The sequence below is a fragment of the Saccostrea cucullata genome, unplaced genomic scaffold (genome assembly GCF_032062105.1).
Source record: "Saccostrea cucullata isolate Sc308-1 unplaced genomic scaffold, CSIRO_AGI_Scuc_v1 ctg523, whole genome shotgun sequence".
In the NCBI taxonomy this organism is placed as follows: domain Eukaryota; kingdom Metazoa; phylum Mollusca; class Bivalvia; order Ostreida; family Ostreidae; genus Saccostrea; species Saccostrea cuccullata.
The window spans coordinates 86,232-108,680 of record NW_026920820.1 but is presented as its reverse complement, the minus strand read 5'-3'; the positions used below and the strand labels follow the sequence as shown (position 1 = coordinate 108,680).

At 30.6% G+C, this 22,449-nt stretch overlaps 1 protein-coding gene and 1 long non-coding RNA gene across 2 annotated transcripts in view; one reads left to right on the top strand and one right to left on the bottom strand.

Moving 5' to 3' along the window:
• LOC134258339 (uncharacterized) overlaps nucleotides 1-1,623 on the bottom strand; it is a 38,925-nt gene extending 37,302 nt beyond the window's left edge. The window contains exon 1 of the mRNA XM_062740861.1: nucleotides 1,544-1,623. The gene's annotated coding sequence lies outside the window, so the exon portion shown is untranslated. The remainder of the gene's footprint in view (nucleotides 1-1,543) is intronic.
• A 7,606-nt stretch (nucleotides 1,624-9,229) lies between these two features.
• LOC134258338 (uncharacterized) lies at nucleotides 9,230-21,977 on the top strand. The gene is made up of 3 exons (XR_009990150.1): nucleotides 9,230-9,329; nucleotides 12,972-13,033; nucleotides 21,497-21,977. It is a non-coding gene; the product is annotated as an uncharacterized LOC134258338 (long non-coding RNA).
• Nucleotides 21,978-22,449: the final 472 nt, after the last annotated feature.

The following is a 22,449-nucleotide window of genomic DNA, read 5'->3' as shown; positions in this document are numbered from 1 at the left end:
ATAATTTTTTTTTGTGTGTGTGCTATAAAGAAGAGTTTACACACGACAGAAATGTTGAATGTACAATAAAATTATTGATAAATAATGAATCTAAATTTACATGTAACTATATATATATTAATCATGCATTAATAGAAAAAAAGAGCGAAAACTGTTGTAGCCAGTAGGTAACCAAAATTTTAGAAATCAAGATTAATCTTCAGTAATATATTACAGATATCCTAGACTGGAATATTCTACTTACTTCTTTAAACCCTTTTGAATTTCAAGTGAGATAGATCACGTAAAACGTATTTGAAAACAAATATGAATAATGCATAATATTTTATCACGCGGCATGCATTTGTTAAAATGAAAGAAAATTATCAGTTTAAACTTCAGAAAAAATGTTCAGTAAGGAACAATCAAAATATTTCTATGGCAGGCCAAATTTACAAAAATGAGCTTAACTTAGTTTCTCAATCTATAAACTAGGTTTATTGGTTGTAAACTATATTTTACGGATTGTAAACCATAGTTTACAACGTTAATCTATATTTTACATTTGTAAACCATAATAAACGCGATAATCTATGTTTCAGAACTGAAAACTATACTTTACACTGAAAACAATTATTTAAAATTGCAAAACATAGATTACCTGATAAATACAGTTTCACGATTTGTAAACTATGGTTAACATGTCTTAACCATAATTCACGATTGTAAATTATAGTTTACAGACGTGAATCTATGTTAATTAACAAAATCTATTGTTAAAGTTTTATTACAGATGCAGATAAACAACTGTTAAATATACATGTAGTTTTACAGACGAAAGCTATAGTTAACGAATTGTTAACTATAGTTTACGAATTGTTAACTATAGTTTTTACAGTTGATAAACCTAGTTTATCAGCTGTGGAACTATGTTTATAGCTCATTTTTGTGAATTTTGGCGTGCCATATATTTCATAATGTATATATCCCCCCCCCCCCCCCCCCCCACACACACCCTCTCGCACCCTCTCAAACCATAGCCACAAGGATATTAGATAAGAGAAACATTTATTATTGATATTGATAGGATACATAAAATTTATGATTTTAAAATTCAATCTAATTAAAAATCAGGTTAAACGTACGCTTTGATAGTAGAGAAGCAAAAATACAAATTCAAATGTAATAAGATCTGATATCAATATTTTTGTCGAAGAATTTTTAAATCAAATAAAAAAGAACTATACTGAAGTGTGCAGTCGTCAAAATATTTAATTTAAATTATGATCTCAAAATTCGTTTTATCCACTCACAATAAATTAAATTAATAAGAATAAATTAAGTCGTTAGGATTATGTTACAATGTACATGTATTATATCAGGTAACGTTAAATTCTTGTATGTTTTTAGAGAGCAATTAACAAATTTATTCAGACGCATATCTTTTCATTGTGATGTTCTAAAATAAGACAAGGGAATTTTCCTGCATATTAATAGAAATTTACAGTAAAATTGATTTTTAACGGATTCATACGAGAACTATAAATAAATAGATGTGCATTACCTTTAAAAAGGTCAAGGTGGTGTTTTTGTTCAGAATAAGCCCATCCCCAGAACAGAATCCTCCGCATAATTTGAACATATATGATCAACAGAAACACCGAGTTTAAACAGCTGTTTGGGTTATTCTAAGAACGATAACCCTAGGCTTATACACACCTGCACGACATTTTAAAAATAGCATTGCTCTTTCAACATGTTCAAAATACATGAAGTTGTCTCTAACAACAAGTTACGTACATGCATATATCAGGCCATATTAATAATAATTCTAAGTACCAGGTATAGGCCTATCGATAAGCTTATTATGTGGAGATAACGAACAGTATTCGAGCTCAAAAATCCATAAACTGTAAATGAGTTTTCAAATAATACCCCATTACCAGCAGGCACACAACATTGAATAAATTTTGAATCAACGTTGTTTTTCTATGTTGATTCAACATTGATTTTATGTTAGATTTTGAAAATTTGTATCAACGTTGAAGTCTTAACATTGAATCAACATTGATAATCAACGTTGATTATATGTTGAAAAACAGGTAATTGATTCAACATTTATTCAATTATTTATTTAAGAAAGGGGGTGTCATATAGTAATAATATACTTACTTAAAATTTAAACCGTTTTATTGCACGGTTGCTAAGATACCTTCATATTTTTTGAAGGGATAGTGACCCTCTGATAAGACAGATATCTTTCTAAGTACTAAATAGTTCGTAATACTACTCGCAGTCTTCTTAATCAGTTTCCTGAGACCTCTGAGTAGTCAAACTGATGAGATCACACATATAATGGAAACATTACGTTTTATTTTTTTTGCAAAATTCTTTGTAATTGTTTTATTATATTTAACAATAAAACATTTAAATTCAACATCAAATGCCTTATAAATCGAATAAGTTTTATCTTTTTAAGTACCATTTTAAAATGGGTTAATATTTCAAGTACTTAATACAGTATTTTAATTAGAATGACTTTTTTTTCACATGAAGAAATATTTAGAAGAAAGATAACTCCTCATCACAGATATCTATTTTTTCTTACAACCACATACAACATTGTGATTTTCTGACTTAGGAAACATCGCTTCATGATGTTTTCTAACATGATTTAAGGTAGGACCAAATAGATAGGTCAAATTTTTCCTCAAATTCAATTTTTCTGAAACTTTGATATTTTGTTCTTGGATACAGAATCTCTCTTTATATATGATATGAAAGAAATTCAACCGCACATTTTTTGCCCACATAGTCTGAAATATGGCCTTTCAGACCCCTTTAAGAAGTTTGAGAAATCAGACATTCGACTGGAGAGTGAGCCTTGTTTTAGAATTTTCTATTGATCTATTGCAAATTTGTGTAATACTTTTAATAAAGATAACCTTTTTGTCACTTTAGATCAGTAAGTCACATTGATACTGGAAAATTTGAGTAAAATATTAAGTAAAATGGAATATACATTGTGTCAGAAACTGAAAATTCACATGTATATATCCGACAGTTTTAAGTTTTCGTAAGACAAAATGTATAATTCAATTTTTACAAAAAATTAACAGAATGATTCAAATAGGTCCTAGAATAAAATGTGTAAAAATAAAGAAAATTGAACCGATGGTTTCAGATATTTTGGTGATTTAAAAAAATTCAATGGCAAAAAACTAAAGGATTCAGTAGATGACGTCACAATATTTGACCTTTGACCTCTTTATATGACGTTGACCTTTGTAGTACATAAACAATAGAGACTCCTTATATACGTGTCCAAATATCAGCCCTCTATTATTTATGGAACAAAAGTTGCACTGCATTTTATAACAGACTGTTACATGCTTGTTTATTGCACTTAGATAGCGTAAACACATTCCAAAATGTAAGCTCCCAAATGACCAATATATAGGATTCTCTGATTTTTTTCACAAAATATAACACAAATTTGCAAAAACTTATTATTTTTCTTTCAGGGATCATTCATTGTTGTCAGTATAGTAATATTACTCTTTTTTTCCTCCAGTACTTTTTTAAGAAATGGGTTAAAATAAAATCCATGTGTGTTTTGTCCTACCTTAAATAGGTATAATAGTAAGTATTATTTTCATATGCACCTCATATATTATATTTAATGTTGTGGTAATAAATTGTTACTCTGTCTATTCTCTGTGTTCAATTTCTTCATTTCATGATCTGCACATAAAAATCATTTCTGAAAAAATAAGCAGCGCTTTATACTTCAAACTATTTTCCATTTGGCTCTAATGTTTTTGTTGTTTATGAAAATCAATATGACAAATTTTATACTTTCTAAGGTGAAATTTATAGCAGAGGGTCGGGACCTCTTAAATCAAAACATACGGTATATCACTATATAAAAATAAATTTATATATTGTAAACAGTAAGTGTTTAATTTCCTATCAATAGTTAATTGTGTTACAAAAATTTTCACCAAAATACATTTTATAAATTAATCATGTTACAAAACCCGAGCATTTACAAACGTTTTGTATTTTCACATGTGGTCATCAAAAAGTCCAGAACATATGAAACCATTCCAAGGTAAGATGCAAATCTTATACGGTACCACTTTTGATGCACTAGATATGCATTTCGAGAAATTATGTCTCTTTAATGATACTAGTACTCTGACATACCGAAATGTTTTCTTTAAAGAGTATTTTTTATTATTTAATCTTGGTGTTGTGTCCCGAGGGTTGTGTTATGCTGTCTTCTGGAATATTTTCCGGATGTCCTACTGCGTATATCCTCTTAATTCGTACTTTGGCAAATTCGTACTGAATTCATATTTACATGTATCATTGAATGTGTAAAATTTCTATATTAACCATCCTTGTTATTAAATAGTTAATAATGATATACGGTAGTTCGACTTTGTCAAGTCCGACCTCGTTATGGTCCGACAGTGTTATAGTCCGACACTATCATAATCCAAATTATCTATCAGCGAAAAATAGGATTGACCCGCTCAGCGAAGATCCGACGTTGAATCAATGTTGGCAAATCAACTCGATTTGAATTCAATGTTGATTCAACGTTTTTTCAACGTTGAAAAGTCAACGTTCAATCAATATTGTATCTAGATTTCTCAACGTCTAAACCCAACTTCAACGAATATTCAACGTTTAAACAACATTGTGTGCCTGCTGGGTTCATACAACGAAAATTTGCTTATGTGTGCAAATTTACATATATACGTTAATCTACACACGTAAGTAAAAGTTAATTTGCTATGCGTTCAGACGAGATTTATGTACTGTTAGTAAATCCTCATATTTTCATATAAAATAAAGAGGTGGACAAATTCATAATTTAAATTTTTTAAAGAAAAAAAGTATTTCCTTACTGTTTGGGTATAAGACTAACTTTTGAATGTTCCTCAAAGAAACTTGGGTGGGCTGGGGGTTTTGGGTTCCACTGATTTATTGGGGAGAAAAAAAAATTAGCGACTTGAACATGTTGAAGGACCAAGAATGGTATACGAATTTATGCACGAAGAAGGGAAATTCATCAAATATTTTGTTCAATATTGGAACATATTTTGGCTTTGGTCCTAAAAACTGTAATATTAAATGTATTTAACACCAGGTTTGCTTTGCAAATGCACAACAAGCAAATAACGAACAAGTCAGACCTGTTATAAAGAATCACAGTGATTATTTTTATATATCTATTTCAACGATAGGTACATTGTTAAAGAAATAGAAGTAGGTGCACTTGTAGCAACTGTCAGCTATGTGTTTTTACTATTAGCTACATGTACATCATGTATACATAGGAAGAAATTAAAGTCTTTAGACTTGGCTTGATTCTCTTACAAGAAATCAATCTATTATAAAGCTAAATTACACAATATACAAAATCTATGAAGATATTTGAAAAAAAAAGGATAAACAAAGTTAAACAAATGCACGTAATTAGTTTTAATCAGATATGATCATTCACGGCGTTTTGTCTGCTAAGTGGTTCAGCATAAATTCCTGTGTATTGATTACCGATAACGATAATAATGCATTTAAATAAAAACATCTGAGTAGGTGTTACCTTAATGTATTGAGTTGTAAATGATCAATGACAGAAGGTTAAGGCGATCTGATAGGTAAGACAAACATTTTTATTATAATACCTGAGCTGATTTATTTCGTCAGGCATTATATTTATTCATCAAAGAAATAAACACATCTTATAAGCTGTTACCTTTTCAAAAAAAAAAACAAAAAAAAACTCAACACTCGTCGTAGATAAATCAGTCGGGAAGTAAAATATTCGCCACTTTTAATTTTTTACAGTGCAGTTTTAATTGTTTGATTTAAATAAAACAATTCCATTCAAAAACTGATTATTTGCAATTCTTTAAAGGAAAAAAAACGTGTCGAGAGAAAGTGTGATAGCCAGTGAATCTGGAAAAAAAATGCACATCTTTAAATTGACCAAAACGCAGAATTTAGAGTTGCTTTGCTCGATACGTACCACAAATTAACAAGTCCGGAAGCTCGATCATTTCATAAAGAAAAATACAAGCCGGTTTCAGATCATGTTATATTAATTTCAATAGTATTTCACCTTGGCAGATATTATTTATTTCTACACACATTACAATATTACACATATATTACGTACTTGGCACATTTCGCTGTGTAGAATGATATCTATCACTAAAATACTCAAATTTATAAGTCCGACTCCTTTATTAGATCTTAGATATATGACTGTGTAGCAGAAAATATATGACGTGATAGTTATTATTTTACTTGTTGCATGATATTAAAACAATCGGTTTTAAAGGGCACTGAATGAAGCATGGACTTGATGAATTAAATACAGCCTAATAATTAAGTCTTACAATTTATTTTGCTTTTATTATGATATTTCTTCCGTCAAGCTACTTCTTATAAATCCCTAGGGTTTTATTTATCAAAAGTAGTGGAGTTAAAGTTCAATGGAATCCATTCTAATATCTTTTCTTTTTCAACACCTTTAAAAACACCCCAGTCTTTAAAATTTAGCACTAATCTCCAAATCTTTTGCAAATACAACATTTTTATGACCTGCTTTATATACAATGTGTAAGGGGATATTAACTTCGCCAAGGCACCGGATCCCACCAGATTTGTATTGCTTTTGGATTTATTGAGATTGCTTTAGCTCCTTACATTTCACATTTTTAATTCAAACTACACCCAGAAACTTTTTGGAAATTCTGTAGGTAAGACGATGTTGTTTTTAAGCTCGAATACCCATTTAAATGCCAGATGAGCAAATTATAACATAAAATTTAACAATAACCGCAATTTTACTTAAAAAAAACTAGTTTGAACAATTTCAAGCCCTATGCTTTTAAATTGCCTATATGAGAAATGGAAAAAAACACGTATAATTATGTAATTTCTCCTTTCTAAAATTGCACTAAAATAATAAATTACTGTCATAAATTATATTACATGTCCCCGGAATATTTTCTTTTAAATATAATCCAAGAAAAATAATAAAAAAAAGGCATTACTTAGCACTAAAAATAAATTCCGAAAAACAACGGTTTTTTCTGATGTAATTTTAGAAACAAAATTTTTACTTTTTGCATCAAGGTCAACCATCGCGGAAATTGTTTTTGTCCTGTGCAGGAACTACATGTGTGACGTATTAGATTTCAGAGATGTGGTACTTTTATATTATATGCAATAATCAGTTCATATTCAACTTTATTGATCCATAAAATTACATTACAATTAAAGTATATGCATGACTGAGGGAGTCTGCATTATTTCAGTTCCCCAAGAGCAAGTCTATTTTCCCCAGGCTTTTTTTCCGGTGATTTTTAGGGAATCAGCAAACTATAAAAATTTACTTTTATATGGTGAAAAATCAGTAGAGGAATAATTACTGTAACAAAACAATTTTTTATGGTTTCATGATGTGATTAATCGAGTGGATTGTGTGATAATTTGTATAAAAGACTTTTTTTTTAACTATCAGGATAAGCCAATCGCTTGATCATTGTCACAAAACCAAAAAATCTGATAATTATATTTACATGCTCTTGAATCCGCAAATCAACGTGCTCTAAGCCCTGTTACTGTCTCCGTCTGTCCCACACGTGAATTATTTTCGCCCGCGCCTTTCGAGTAACCAGTATATTGATGTTGAAATATATACATTTCCAATGTCTTTGTTCGAGATAAAATTGCAAATGTTTTATGTACTTTATTTTTCCATCAACTGTACTGGATCGTCGATAGGCGCGGTTAAAAAAATCAAGTGCAGATCGGGACAAATAGAGATAAGAAGCGGGAATTGAAGCACGTTGATTGGCGAAATCCATTCCATTTAAATACCGGTATAAGGAATAATTGTCAGATTTTTTTTCGATTTCATGACGATGATCAGTCGGTTGGCTTGAGTAATAATTTTATGCATTTATAAACGCCGAAGGCACGCAAGCTAATCACATCTTGAAACCGAAAAATAAAACCTATATTCCTTAAATAAAATACACTTATTTAATTTTACAATTAGTAATTTTATCTCGGACAAAGACACCGGAAATGTAAATATTTCAAAATATAGAACAAACATTTATCATGAATGTAATGAATGCATTGACTCAACACTTTGAGAATCAGGCTTAATAAAAGGTTATCTCCCCTAAACAAAATATTTGACATTGCTTTTTCATACATACATTAATCAAGAATATTTTTGGGTAAAAATCTCTTCAGTAAATTATTTTTTAATAAACACTACCTTTACATTGTCTTTGAAATAGAATATGATAAGAAATGATGTAAAAAATTGTAAAAGAGTTCCCAATATTGTATAACCTAGTGCAGCTTATGATAGTAACAACAAAATCATCAAAAAAAAAAAACTGTAAAAATTCTTATTTTTCGATTCGAACTGTATTCATGTATGTATAATTGTGTTGGCAATAATTATTATGGACATTTGGTCCCACAGTCTACTAGACACTTATCCTCGCTGAAAATATAAAAATTTAATTGATTCCAACATTTACGTATTTCAGTATTGGATATTGTTTAACAGTAGTTTCATGAACTGATGGTCATTACTACAATAATTATTTGTCAGCGGTTTTGAAATGCCCTCTACATATCTATATTGAAATAATCATTTCAATTACGAATGCTATTTCAATAGGGCTTACACCCTGTGTTGAGTCTTGAAATGCACATTCAACCACTATTTAAATAGTTATTAATATATTATATATTTCAATAGAGGTTGTACATGTAATATTAGTTCAGTTTTGATGCATATTCAACCACTTTTAATTTTTTTTTCAAAACTGAACGTTATTTCAATAGCGGTTTCAACCTGTATTTGTTTTTAAAATGCACATTCAACCACTATTGAAATAATTATTTCAATATTTAACGTTATGTATGGTTGCAACTTTGAATGCACATTCAAACAGTATTGAAATACTTAGTCTTTGTTCAATAGTGAACGTTATTTTAAAGGTGATTACAGTGTATGTTTGCTTTTGAAATGCACATTCAACCACTATTGATATAATTATTTCAATATCATTTCAATAGTAATTTCCACGCTCATTTGTCAAAATGAGACAAGAACTTTTTTCCGCGGACGGTTCCAAAAAATATATTTTGACATGAGATATTTCTGTATTTTTATTACATCTCATATTGATATTCATTCAATTTCATTGCAGAAAGACACAGTTTTTACAGAGCATAAGAAGTTACAGTAGATACTAAGAAGTGGAATTTTTCCTAGTCTCTAGTCCGTCCAAATGAAGGTAACAGATGAGACTAACAAAATATCTTTAAGAAGAGTCATCATTTTTTAATTTCTATGGTCGATACAATGACCATGTCAGCAAATACAATTTACCATGAGACAAATGTTGACTCAAGTTTTTCATACTAATTGTTAGTCGATTATTTATAAACTGAAATAGTCGACGCAATTTCCTGTTATTTCCCGATCAAAATAAGGAGCACACGGTGGGTGTGACCGGTCAGCAGGGATGCTCACTTCTTCATGGCACCTGATCCCACCTCTGATTTTTTGGAGGTCCGTATTTGCTCAGGTCTTTTTTCGCATTGTTTTAAGGACTTTTGATCTGGTTTACTTTTTTTTTGCTATCTCCATATGTTTAATTTAGTTAATAGGAGAAAAGTAAAATACCTATCCTTCGTCTTTCAGTCTGAAACAAAGCTCATTATTCTTTGAAATAATTTTTGAATATGAGAAAATTGGGCATTCATATTTGACATGACCCTGTTCCCGCAGATACAGGATTCCCACTTTTCAACTATTCATTACATTTAGAAAAGACTTTTAGGATTGCATTTTGAGATTTGACTGCTTGATCTTGACCTGTAAATTATATGCAATTTTACGAAACTTTAAAAAATAAGTTTTATTTTATAATGAACGGGCAAGCTTGGCAAGACACAAGCAGAGGAAGAAACAATTTGATTTAAACTTAAATAATTGCAGGGACCTTCAACACTATACTTGAAGCACATGCAGGTAAAAAAAATAATCACCTCTGTGTTAATCAATTCAAACGTTTAAGTCTAATATTTATATATAATGGACAGACCAGACATCCTGGACATACAGACAAGAATGTAGAAATTTGTTATAGAGAGTGGTTTTCTATCGAGAGACAATTCACAAGAAGTTGCTTGATCTGATGATAACAATGAGAGCTTCTCAACAAGAACCTATCTTCTCTCTTACACATGTACACAGACACACATACAGACGAGAAAGATAAGAGAATTCGATGTATAATCATTTATATCTTATAAAATTTACAATCGCTGTATTTTTCTACTAAGCCAATGCGTAATATTGCGACTACCAATGAGTACCTCGCAGTTATCTAACTTACTACCGCTCTTTTGCGGGGGAGTGGAGAAAAGTCTACATTTCTGGGGGCAAACGACATTGTTTACAGTAGTGACAATCGAATGATTCGAACAATTTAATTCCGAAATCACGACGTTTTGCCAGATATTGAACTTCAAATAGTAGATCGTCAAATAAGGAAAGTTTAGAATATTTTATCTGCTTAAAAATGTGACGATTTTCAATGAAAATTTAACGAGAAGAGTCCGCTCAATTAAAAATATCGTTAAAAATGTGACAATTTAGGATTAGCTCCTCTCAAAAATATATTAGGCTGGTTCAGCGATTGTTTAGCGAGGTATTCTACCAATATATTTTACTTATCTGTCCTTATAAATGCTACAACGATCGAAATTGCATTGTATTGAATAGCACATTGCCCCCACCAAACAGACGATTCCTACCTCCTTCGCGAAAGAGTTCCGCTAAGTTAAGTAATCGCGATATCAAGTATTGTAAAATTAATTTGAATACCAATTTTTGTTTGCTCAAGCGTTGAGATATAAGCGGAAAAACTAGCGCTAATGTGACGTCACATTGAGGTTACAGCAACGGCACGTTAGTGAAAATACAACGATATAGGGCAACAATAAGTTCATATATTTAGTATATTTTGGTGCTTTTAAAAGTGTAAAATGTAAATATAAATAAAGTTTTTAAGTTTAGTGTAAATTACTGGTGTGTTAATCACACAGACTTGCAGCTAGGCATATATTTTATTTATGAAACGCTAGCGATAGCTAGGGTTGATCCGAAAAGTCGAATCACAACGTCACGTAATTGCGTCTTAACAATAAAATAGAGTGATACACAGTACTATTGCTAATGTAATAAATATACTTGTATATACATTTGATGTGGATTCTTGTACTACATTATATGTAGTAATCATTTTTTTACATTCATATGAAATTGTGTACTGTGTTTATCAAAGTTAAATGTATAAATAAAAAATGACTCAAAGTTCACGACTTCTTTATTTAAATAAATTAGATCTAGATTTTGGTAAGTTACAAGTAAAACATTCGAATGAAAGAAAGGTATCAACTGTATTTTTCATAGTGTCTGACAGGTGTATATAATATTTTTCCAATAAAAGCAAATGCATCATATTTTAATCTGCTTTCATGTTTGCATGTAGTTTTGCATGCTAGTCCGATAAGAAATTCTTGTTTTTAAATTTTGCTATGGAGCATAATTTACCGTAAAGAGTAGCATTAGAAGCGTTATCTTAGCATTTGCTCAAACATGTAAAATATAATAAAATGTTTCGTACCCTGTTATAGTTTTTATTGTGGCTCAATATGGAAGACATTAGTTGGTGACCTTCATCCACAAATATATCATCCATAATTTATTCCAAATACTGAGACTATACCAGTTTGTGTAATTATTGTATTTACACTAATTATGTATGCATAATGAATATTAATGTTTTATAAATAGTAGAATTACCAGATAAACTTGTCCAACATATAACTGAATTGATTAGAGCTTGGATTAAAAAAGGATAGCTGTTTCTACTATTTTTGTAATCAAAATATATTATTATGCACTAGATTAGCGCTAAAGGAAATGATTCCAAGGATTAAATCTGAAGGAAAAAGATTTCTATATTTTTTACGTTTCTTGTGCCCTTGCCATGGATTCACAGGATATCAAATCGGTACACATATGTTTAACAGTTCAATATCCTCCAGAAAAGATTGCTAAAAAAATCAATTGTTGAAAGCATGTACATGTATTTTTCGTTTAATTGTATATTGTTTAACGTCCGTCTCGATAATATTTTCACGCATTCGAATACGCCACCTCTTGCCGTTGGAAAGCTGCAAAATTTGTACTATACTTGGCAGTTTCAGACATTGAGCAGGGATCTTTTACGTGTCAGCATCTACTGCGACAAACGAGACTGAAGTTTATACGGTCTCATCTGAAGGACCGGTTTTCATGTCCCACTGTGGGATTCAAACCCGTGTCTTAAGGGTAAACTCCTTATTTCGAGAATTTAGATAAGACGATGTTACCACTGCTCCAGGGGGCGACTGATATTGCAGGTTAATTGATTTTTCATGCTCTTGCCATGCGACATAAAAAGTTTAAGATTTGCTTCATAAAAGGTTGTTACATGTATATATTTAAAGGCGTGAGATAAACGAGAAAACGAATGTCCGGCTTTGTACGTGTATGTATACATTTTGGAAGAGTGTTGGTTCTAAGTCATGCAAGTAAAAATTACCGAAGATATAATGAAAGTGTAATTTTTTAATATTGTGTTCAATCTTCTACATGCATTTCTGCAAGCCCCTCCCCGCTAAAAAAATGAAAACAAAAGGAGAGACATACACTTGGAAAAAGATAAAAATAAAATGTAATTTAAGAAAACTTTTAAAATCTGAATAAAAGTGATATTGCAAAATATATATTATGGTTATTTCTTAGTGCCAGATTTTTGTTTGATGTTAAATTTTATTATTTTCATATCAACTAAAATGATTTTGATTTTTTTCTCCCCTAGGTTGGTCCTCGTAATTGGATGTTTATATGTATTATACTAATAGTACAATTAAATGCTGCAGGGTAAGTCGAAACTCTTCGGATAGAGAAAAAAAGGTTTTATAATCTTTAATAAAATTTAGATGGATATTTGACGGTATTAACTCAGACAAATGAGCTAGGGCGAAAGAATCTACTAAAGCGCATAAGGGTAATACACCTGTGCATGTACATTCTACTTATAATACAGATAAGTTTTTTTTGTTCAAATACAAACTTGTTATGTATCCTCAACGACAACAAGTGATAGCCAATGCTCATTGTGACGTTATGTAATGACGTTTAGTTTTCAGTTGAACCGGGTAAAAATTCACAGTGTAGGGTAACTTAACGAGGCCGAGTCTAATTATGTTCCCCAAACGAAGTTGGGGAACATATTGTTTTTACTCTGTTTCTTATTATTATTATTATTATTATTTTTCTTCTTCTTCCTGGGTACTTTTTTGTCCGGGAATGATCTCGTAAACTATACATCCGACTAAGGTGAAATGTTTTTAGGGTCAGTAGACATGTTATGTAGATTTGCGGAACGAAGGTCATTTTGCGCGCACGTGCTTGCAAGAGCGTGCACGTGCAACATGTGAAATGACCGATTTAATTGATATAGGCGTAACTTTTACAATTTTTGATGAAATATTTTGAAACTTATAATATAAGGACATATTAGAAGCATAGAGAATATGACATGGTCAAAATAGCAAGATCTCACGCGCATGCACGTGCGCTTTGTTCTGATTGGCTGAAACTAAAGTCTCAATATCTTTCTTGTTTTTTGACGAAATCCTTTGAAATTTTGAAAATAGCCATGCATTAGTATATCCTACAACATGATATAGCAATTATCATGAAAACACGTGCATGCACGTGCGCTGCAATCTGATTGGCTTAAACTTTAAATAGCTATAACTCCCTTGATTTTCAACCAAACAGGATGGGATTTGGAAAATGGATAGATATACTGAACTATTACAAGAAAATATGGTCACCATGCAGATGCATACACGTGCATGCACGTGCGCTGATTGACTGAAACTTTAACAGCTATAACTCCCTTGGATTTCAACCAAACGGGGTGAGATTTAGAACATAGATAGATGTAACGGACATCTACAAGAAGATATGGTCACCATGCTCATGTATGCACGTGCGTGCATGTGAAATGAGCAAACTCAAAAAAAACCTTGAATGAGCGTATCTTTTTAATACTTTTGGATTAAATACTTTATTATATTTAGTATATTTAAATATATAGATTGTGTAGACAAGATGATATGGTCATTACGCACATGCATTCACATGCGCACACGTGCAATGCTAAAATTTGAATGAACTTTGTACACTTCTGGGTAAACGTTGTTAAAGTCTCAAATAAATCGAGTTAGTCTTATTTAATGAAGCTTACAGGGAATATGGCACCAAAAAGGAGTTGGGGAGCGTTTGGGGAACATCTGTAACGGTTCCCGTTACAATTAGCACTAGTTATTTCTGACCTAGGGATTTTGATAATTTTTTGAGAATTAATTTTTACTGTTATATTTATTGTTTTAGGATTAAAAAATCGAATGTTTACCACCCCGATTTCTTAAGGGGGCATCTCAAGTGTTGTCAAACTTTACAATTGGACCCTATGGGAATTTGTTGGAAAATCGCCAAATCAGTACATTTTTTCATATTTTTTGTACTTTTGCCCTAGGGATTTCTTTTTCATTCAAGTAAATGAAAGTTAATGTAAAAAGTCACCAAACAGTGAAATTTCAAAAAAGTTCACCATCTCGATTGGTCTAGATAGTAATTATTAAGTTTATTTTTTCGAATCCAAATACCTCTAAAATTGGCATATTACGGTATAAATACATATCTTTGCAGATGAATTATCGGCGCATACTTTTTTTCGGCAAAAATAGCAATTTTTAGATTGCTAGTATGTTTCTTGGGAAGATATGTCATCAGTTTTTATCATAATATCCATGGACGTCTTGAACATATAGGCGAGTCAAGCGTCATTCTTCAGCGTCATGCATTGCTTACAAAATCCGAAAATGGTGACGTTGTTAGAGCCATTTCAACGTTCTTTTTCCAATTATTGTCGTAAAATCACATTTTCAGATCAGTAGGAGTTACAAATAATGTTATAATTTTGTATTAAAATTAAATTAATTTTCAAAGGTGTACTGTCACACAAATGACTGCATGAAATTAGAAAGCTGCGCAAAGTGATGCCCACTCGAATTAGACTCGGCCTCGTTAAACGTAATTTGCCCTAAATTCTTATCAAACAGGACTGTGCATAGGTTTTGCGCATAACTTTTATTCATCTTTAAAATATTTTACGTCAAACATGTCAAACAATACATTATTTTTGTTAAAGTAAATAGGGTATGCCCTTGTGCCAAATTTTTCTGGTGATAAATTTTATTTTATTGAGTACTAACGAACAATGATCATAATATGCACAAGCTATAAAATTTCCTCCGAGCTAAATGTATTAAAAAAATGAATTTAAGCTTTATCTATGAAATATATATAACCACTAAATCTTTTCCCTTGCTCTTGTTCTTAAGTAAACTATTGTTATCATTTCATGAACAACACTAGGCATACCGGGTATCACTGTACACATTTCTCTATCAGTGGCTATTCCAACAATGAAACGTACTATGACGTACATATCAATTTACAGTTATTGATTTTTTTTACCCCACTTTATATGATTAGTTATACAGATATGAATATAAACATCACAATTAAAAGTCTTCTTTGCTTGCTAGTACGGAAATTGATGTTGTATTTATCTTATTATTATTTTTTTTTTACATAATCCTCTTACGAGGGTTATTTATTTTTTCTGCAACCGCAACATTAATTTCCGTAATAACAACCAAAGTTAACATTTTGTTTTTGAGATATATATCGTTTGTGCATTTTTATTAACTCATTTTCAAAGAAACGCTTTTACCTAGCCTTATAAACTAACTTTCGTAATTTTGAGACTTCAAATGAAAAAATACATTACAAATTGTTTTCCTTTCAATGCATCCTAAATCAAAATGTCATTTATTCTTATTACTTTAATTTGTAGAAAGTCACTTTTCCAAAACTGTAATGGAACAATAGTATATGGTATCGACTGCAACATAAAGAAAAACACAGATGTTGCTATCATTAGTTCCAATGCGTTAAGCATTTCATCAAGTACAACCAAGCCATCCAATAGGTCAAGCAGAAGTATTTTCAAGACTAAACAGACAGCTTTGCTTTTATACGTGCCTCTTTACATGTACAAGTACTATAGATTTTAAAAATTGTACCGTACAGCTGTAAAATCATTTTAAATCGTTGGAGTCAATGCTCGTGGGCAAACCAAATTTTACTTGTACACTTGTTCGTTGAGTCCTTATTTCGGTTAAAATATGGTTGAGTCAATCAATAAAAAGGTATATAAAATAATCGTTTGTGAGGATGTGAATTCATCCGAGAGTAATGATGATCCACGAAATCCACGAACATTGGCCCCTCACGAAAAATGATGATTCCACAGTAGATAAAATAAAACGTTTGAGACTAAAATATAATATTGCATTCCATGAGATCTACAGAATCCAAGGTGACCTTGACGGTCGATACTAACAAAGTCAATTAAATTAGGTGATTATAAATGAAATACTTCATGAACTGAAAGGACTTTGATCTAGCATTTTATTGGAATGACTGTTTTTGACTAATAAAGGTATAATTTATATTAATATTAGAATCATCACTTCGTTTTTGGTTACGGCTAATTGACCTACTTTTCTTTTTCCTAATTGTCACTTGTTTGAAAACAAAAGAAGATCTATAATTTAATCACAAGATTTTATATCTTTTTAAATTTTAATTACAGGTTAAGTGTAACAATTTATACCCATTCTCTGTAACCACTTAAACTTTTTGGCATGCATAGTCACATATTTTTTTCAAATTTGGCTGGAAAGTACCACCTCATAACCTACTTCAAAGAATATAGTTAGATCATATGAATGTTGAGTAGTTACCATGGAAACGGTGTCTAAAGTTGATTTTTTCTGAAAAAATGCAATATTTGGGAAAGTTTTTTGAAGAAATGCGGCTACTTCAATTCATGCTACTCACAGAAATAAGACATATAACATCTAACTTTAAAAGGCATGTTAAAACGTTGGTGGTATTCTCTCTATAAATATGAAAATTCTTTGATTAAAATAGCAGACATTAATTTTGAAATTGAATTATCTCCCTTTGATAATTGTGAGCTCTTCAGTGAGAGAGATAAAAAAAATCATTATACAAAAATGACTGGAAGTTGTTTACATATTGTCAGCATACAGCTCTGTATATCCTTGAATTCGAGTAAACTCAACTGCTTTTTCCTGTTTATTTAATGTGCATACAAATTTTATCCTCTGTTTATATCCTACTATATGCAAAAGAATACTTTTGATATGTGAAAAAATGGTGAAATGTACAAGCTAGACTACATAGTACAGGAAATCAGCTCTGTACATAAGCATTAGTCTCAAGGTCTAAGGAGTTCAAAATGGGATTCAAGATAATCTTGAAATATCAGAATTACTAGTATTATGAATTTGTTTTTTTAAAGAATTACTGTGTCTCACGATGAGTCAGAGTGATAAACTGGAGGACAGCAATGAATACGGCGTTAAAAACCTATGAATTTTTACACTGAATGTTTTTATAGAGACTAATAATTCTTTTAAAACTGAATATGTCCTTGGCTGAAATGAAAAAAATTATACTGAAGAATAGCTACAATTCCCATCCACAGGTCGTTATTTCAAATTCAGCAATATTTTTTGAAACCCATGGTATAATACGTATTATATATGGGTTAGAAAATATTGTTACCTATACAACCCCCCCTTCCCAAATGAAAAAGAGTTTGGGCATTTTATTTATTGTTATTGTTTTTTTTTCTTTGCTCTTCAGACTTTTTTCTGTGAAGAAGAAAATTGATAATTTTCCCTAAAGATCATCTTGGAAATAAATGATATGTCCTGCCATGAAAATACACCTAACTTAACACCCCCTAACTTTCTGGATCAAAGGTCGTCCCCTAACCCATAGTAAACGCAGTCATATTATGTAGTTTTTAAACAGGATAAACAAGTATAAAATATTTTGTTAACCAGTCAAAAATATACTTATGATGATTGGGGTAGTTGCATAGAAATACAAATTGTCTGTGAATCAAGTTTAAAGTTAATGGTTTATCATTTCTCTGGACTAAGATACATCATGATTTAAACTTATACGTAGCAGTACAATATTAAATCTGTCTAGCAGTATTTTATTAATAATAAAAAATAATTTTTTGACCACCCACTCCCCCACCCCCCACCCCCCCCAAAAAAAATAATTAAAGCACAGTAGCAGATTATTTGAACAGGTCCAGCAGATTTTTACAACAGATTATTATTGATTAAACTTTGGGAATATCAGATCTTTTGCGTAGATCTAGGCATATTTGTTTTGAAATATTTACCATCAACATCGCTAAGATCTAATTTTTTTAAAGAATGATATTTCAAAGTAAATTAGATTTTTCCGTCAACTTCTCTGAAAAAAAGTCACTGGAAACACATTTTGACTGTCACTTGAAAAGTTCGTTAGTTTTACTTTAAAAATGTACATTTAGGAGCAAGGGATTAGTTTACTAAAACAGCAGAAGAGTGTCTTTACATGTTTGTAGCGCAATTCTCTACATTCAAGAAGTCTTGCACTAAGTATGTAAAGTGTATAGTCGTTCAATATTCTTAATTGCCTAACAATAAAACCTTAAAACTGTACTGCATTTTCACATTATGCATCAAGCTAAAGGGAGAATGTAAAACCATGGCTGTTTCAATAAAATACATTCAATATACGGGATAGAGGTCAGAATACAACATTTACAATACCAGTATTCCGAATAACAGAGTATAAATGCATTATTAACAAGCTAATTCAAAGAATATGTGTCCCCTGCTTAAGGATATAAGAATTTGTGTATATTAAGAGGAGTGAGGGGGGGGGGGGTGTCGGAGGGTGGTGGGGTAGGGGATGGGACACTTAAAGTGGGGCGGGCTGGACCATAGAGAGTTATGATTTAAAAAAAACTAACTGAAACGCTTTTTGAGATATCGCTCGGAAATGAGTGGTTTACATAGAAACAATGTCTTTTTCTATCTTGACCTTTTGACCTAGAAATAAATAGGGGTCTTTTTAAGCCAAAGCAAGTTGTCGTATAAACTCAAATTGAAAAAGATCATAGGCTTCTTAAGATATCCCATGATAATAAAATGTTAAAACAGACAGGGGGGTGTATTTTTATAGACACAAAAAACGGAAATAAAAGGCCTATTTTCACCCAATTTCAAGGTGATTTACAGCTAAAACTGTGTATTTTATTAATATATATATACTAGTGTGTTTTACTTATTTGCGTAAAACATGAGAAAAAAATCTACGTAACATTTAATTACATCCAAGATTTTTTTCAAAATATGGTAAAGCTTCAAAGTCCTATTTCATCGACTCCTCCCCTCCCCCACCCCACCCCCTTATTTCAAGAGTTGGAATAAGGGATAATGTACTATTTAGCACTGGTATTAAAATAGTGATTCAAATACCATTGAACTGTTTTTTATATTAAATAAAGATTTTATGGCTAAATTGCCATTATTAATATTGAATAAAATGGTCGCAAAATGTAGGCAGGAATTGACAGTTAGCGTGCATAGTCCTTTATATACCATTGTGACCTTGAACTTTGACCTTCTGTCCATATGGGCACACATTCAGATGATGCTAGTTATTGTTGACCAGAACTGTAATTTTGTTTCTTCATTTGTTGTTTTAAAAAAGTATTAGTTAATATGACACAGACAAAATGTTTAGTTTTCTTAAATATCTATGAAAATCGGCCATTTGACCCTGACCTTTGACCTTTAGTCATGAAAATAGATTTTTTTCGCTTTGTTTTTGCTATTGTTAACCATATAACTAAATTTGATTTAATCCATTTTAAAATACTCAGGCAATTATACAATCCTGATTGTATCTACGTATTGTACTTTTTTAGGATTTTTTAAAAAAGCATAAGTTTGTAACCATGGTAACATGAAAACTAAATATGAATACCAAGTAGTTCTTTGTAGTTTGTATTAGAACTATATATGGACTTTCAAACAAGTGTATTCATTTTTTCCAAACTATCCGCAAAAATTTATAACAGGCTTTTCAAAAGAGCCTAAAATCTACAATTTTCCACAAGAAAAATACTACCTATAAAGGAGGGATATTTTTTCTATGAGAAAAAAGTTACTGAAATGCTAAAAATTTTCTAAAGCACTGTAAAATGATGTATTTTGGCAAAAAGGTAAAGGTCATGTTAATAGCTTGTTCCATTAAATACTTTAAATAAGTCAAAAAAGTGTCATTTTTCATAAAAATTTAGCGATTTTTAGGCCATGAAAAATGTATGTTGGTTGCCATGGTAACCATGGACCATAGCATCCATTTTATTATGAATTTTAGGTACATACGTCAATATAGGAATGTATGTAAGTTTCATAAAAATGCGTGCCACACTCCCTATATATGAGTTTAAATGCTTACAGAGAATGGCTATTAAAGTGTGACCTACTTAATATATTTTATAAATCACTTAAATGTGCACGATAAGTTAATGGCGTTTTTCGCCTAATCAAAGAGAGGAATAAAAAAAATCTTAAACAATTTGAAAATTGCAAAAAATTGCATAAAATAACAAAATAATATGTGTCAAAATTTTATAATATGTTTAATATAAATCAGGTATAAATCTGGAGCTTCGTTTTCATCAAAGTATATAATCATTACAGCTAAGGTGCGTTTTAGAAAAATTTTTGGTTTTGGCCATGTCATAAAAAAATAATTATTAATCAGGATGTCTGCTCTTTTTCAGTTCTTTAATGATTACAACAAATATTATTTAATTATGAAATACAAATGAAAAGGAAAAATTAAATTCAAAATTCTTTTCAACTTTTTCGTGTGATGTGGCAATCAATTAATTAGCAAATATATCAATGGTGAATTCAGAGGACGTTACCATTTTAAAATTCTAGGTAAATATTTACATACATCTAAAATCAATTTTAGTTTGTGAAAATTGATGCGATCTTTTATAAATTCTTTTATTTCATTGACGAAATTATATATATATTTCTACATTAGGCATAGAATTAATTAATCTTTTTTAAGTAGGAAGTACTTTTCTATGATCCATAGGAGGATGTATTGACTTTTTCGTTTGATTGGAATCCTTACTTACCTTCCAAAGTACTTTTATCTGTATTCAACTATGCATCAAACTAGAAAAAATGAAAATATATTAAACAAATAAATAAAACATCACCCAATTCTAGAGAACAGCATTTTAAATAACTGCAAACAATTATTTTATCTAACAAATAATCTAATTTTTTTTAGATGTGAAAATATTATTTGAATTGACTCTCACTGATGGTGACGCCACAGTAAAGTGAATAATTGTAGAGCAAGACTGAAAGGGCAAAAACCATTAAAATGTACCTTTCGAATTGAATGTAGTTAGTTGTAGTCAGATGATGTTTATTTTGAGCTAAGTATGAAGAATCTATCAAGTTTAAAATCATAATTTTACCGTCAATTATTTTTTTTGTATATGTTTTGCTTTGCATACTGAAAACCAACTTTATTTCGCGTTTTACCTAGGGTAAACTTGTTTACGATGATTGATTTTCGCGATCAAGGTTTTTGGATCTGTTATTAATAGACACAGAGGCTTTAAGGACTGGTTCGCGGCGAGAAATATTCGCGATGGCAAGTCTCTCGCTAACTACGCGAAAATTTCCATCACGCGAATAAAAGTTGGTTTACAGTATACTATATAACCTTTGGCTCATATGTTAAGTCAAACTTTTTCAATATCATGTACATCTAATTCATGATTCATTGTTTTCCCTTTTTAACCTATTTGTACGTGTATATTTCTTTTTTTATATTTTTATTTAGATATTTGTTTTTGTTTTAATTTTTTTTTTGCACTTTTGCTGTTGTATTATATAGTGAAGTTCTGGGAACAAACATATGATTTATGATTTTAAAAACTACAATTTACTGTCCTAATGCCACTTAATATTTTTATTACGGTTGTGCAACTATAAGCATTTGAATAAATATTATATTTTATGAACTTACGGTTGCCTAAAAGGATTGTATTGTATTTCATGGTCAGACTTCATCGCTCTATTTTTGTTTGTGTTTCATCATCAAAAATACGAATTTTGATATGGTGCTTAATATATTCTTGTCAGGATAAATTTTTATACATGTACAATCAAATGAATATATGATGAATGTGAAAGTAAAAATATTGAAGGTCTTTGACTGTTTTGTTCTCT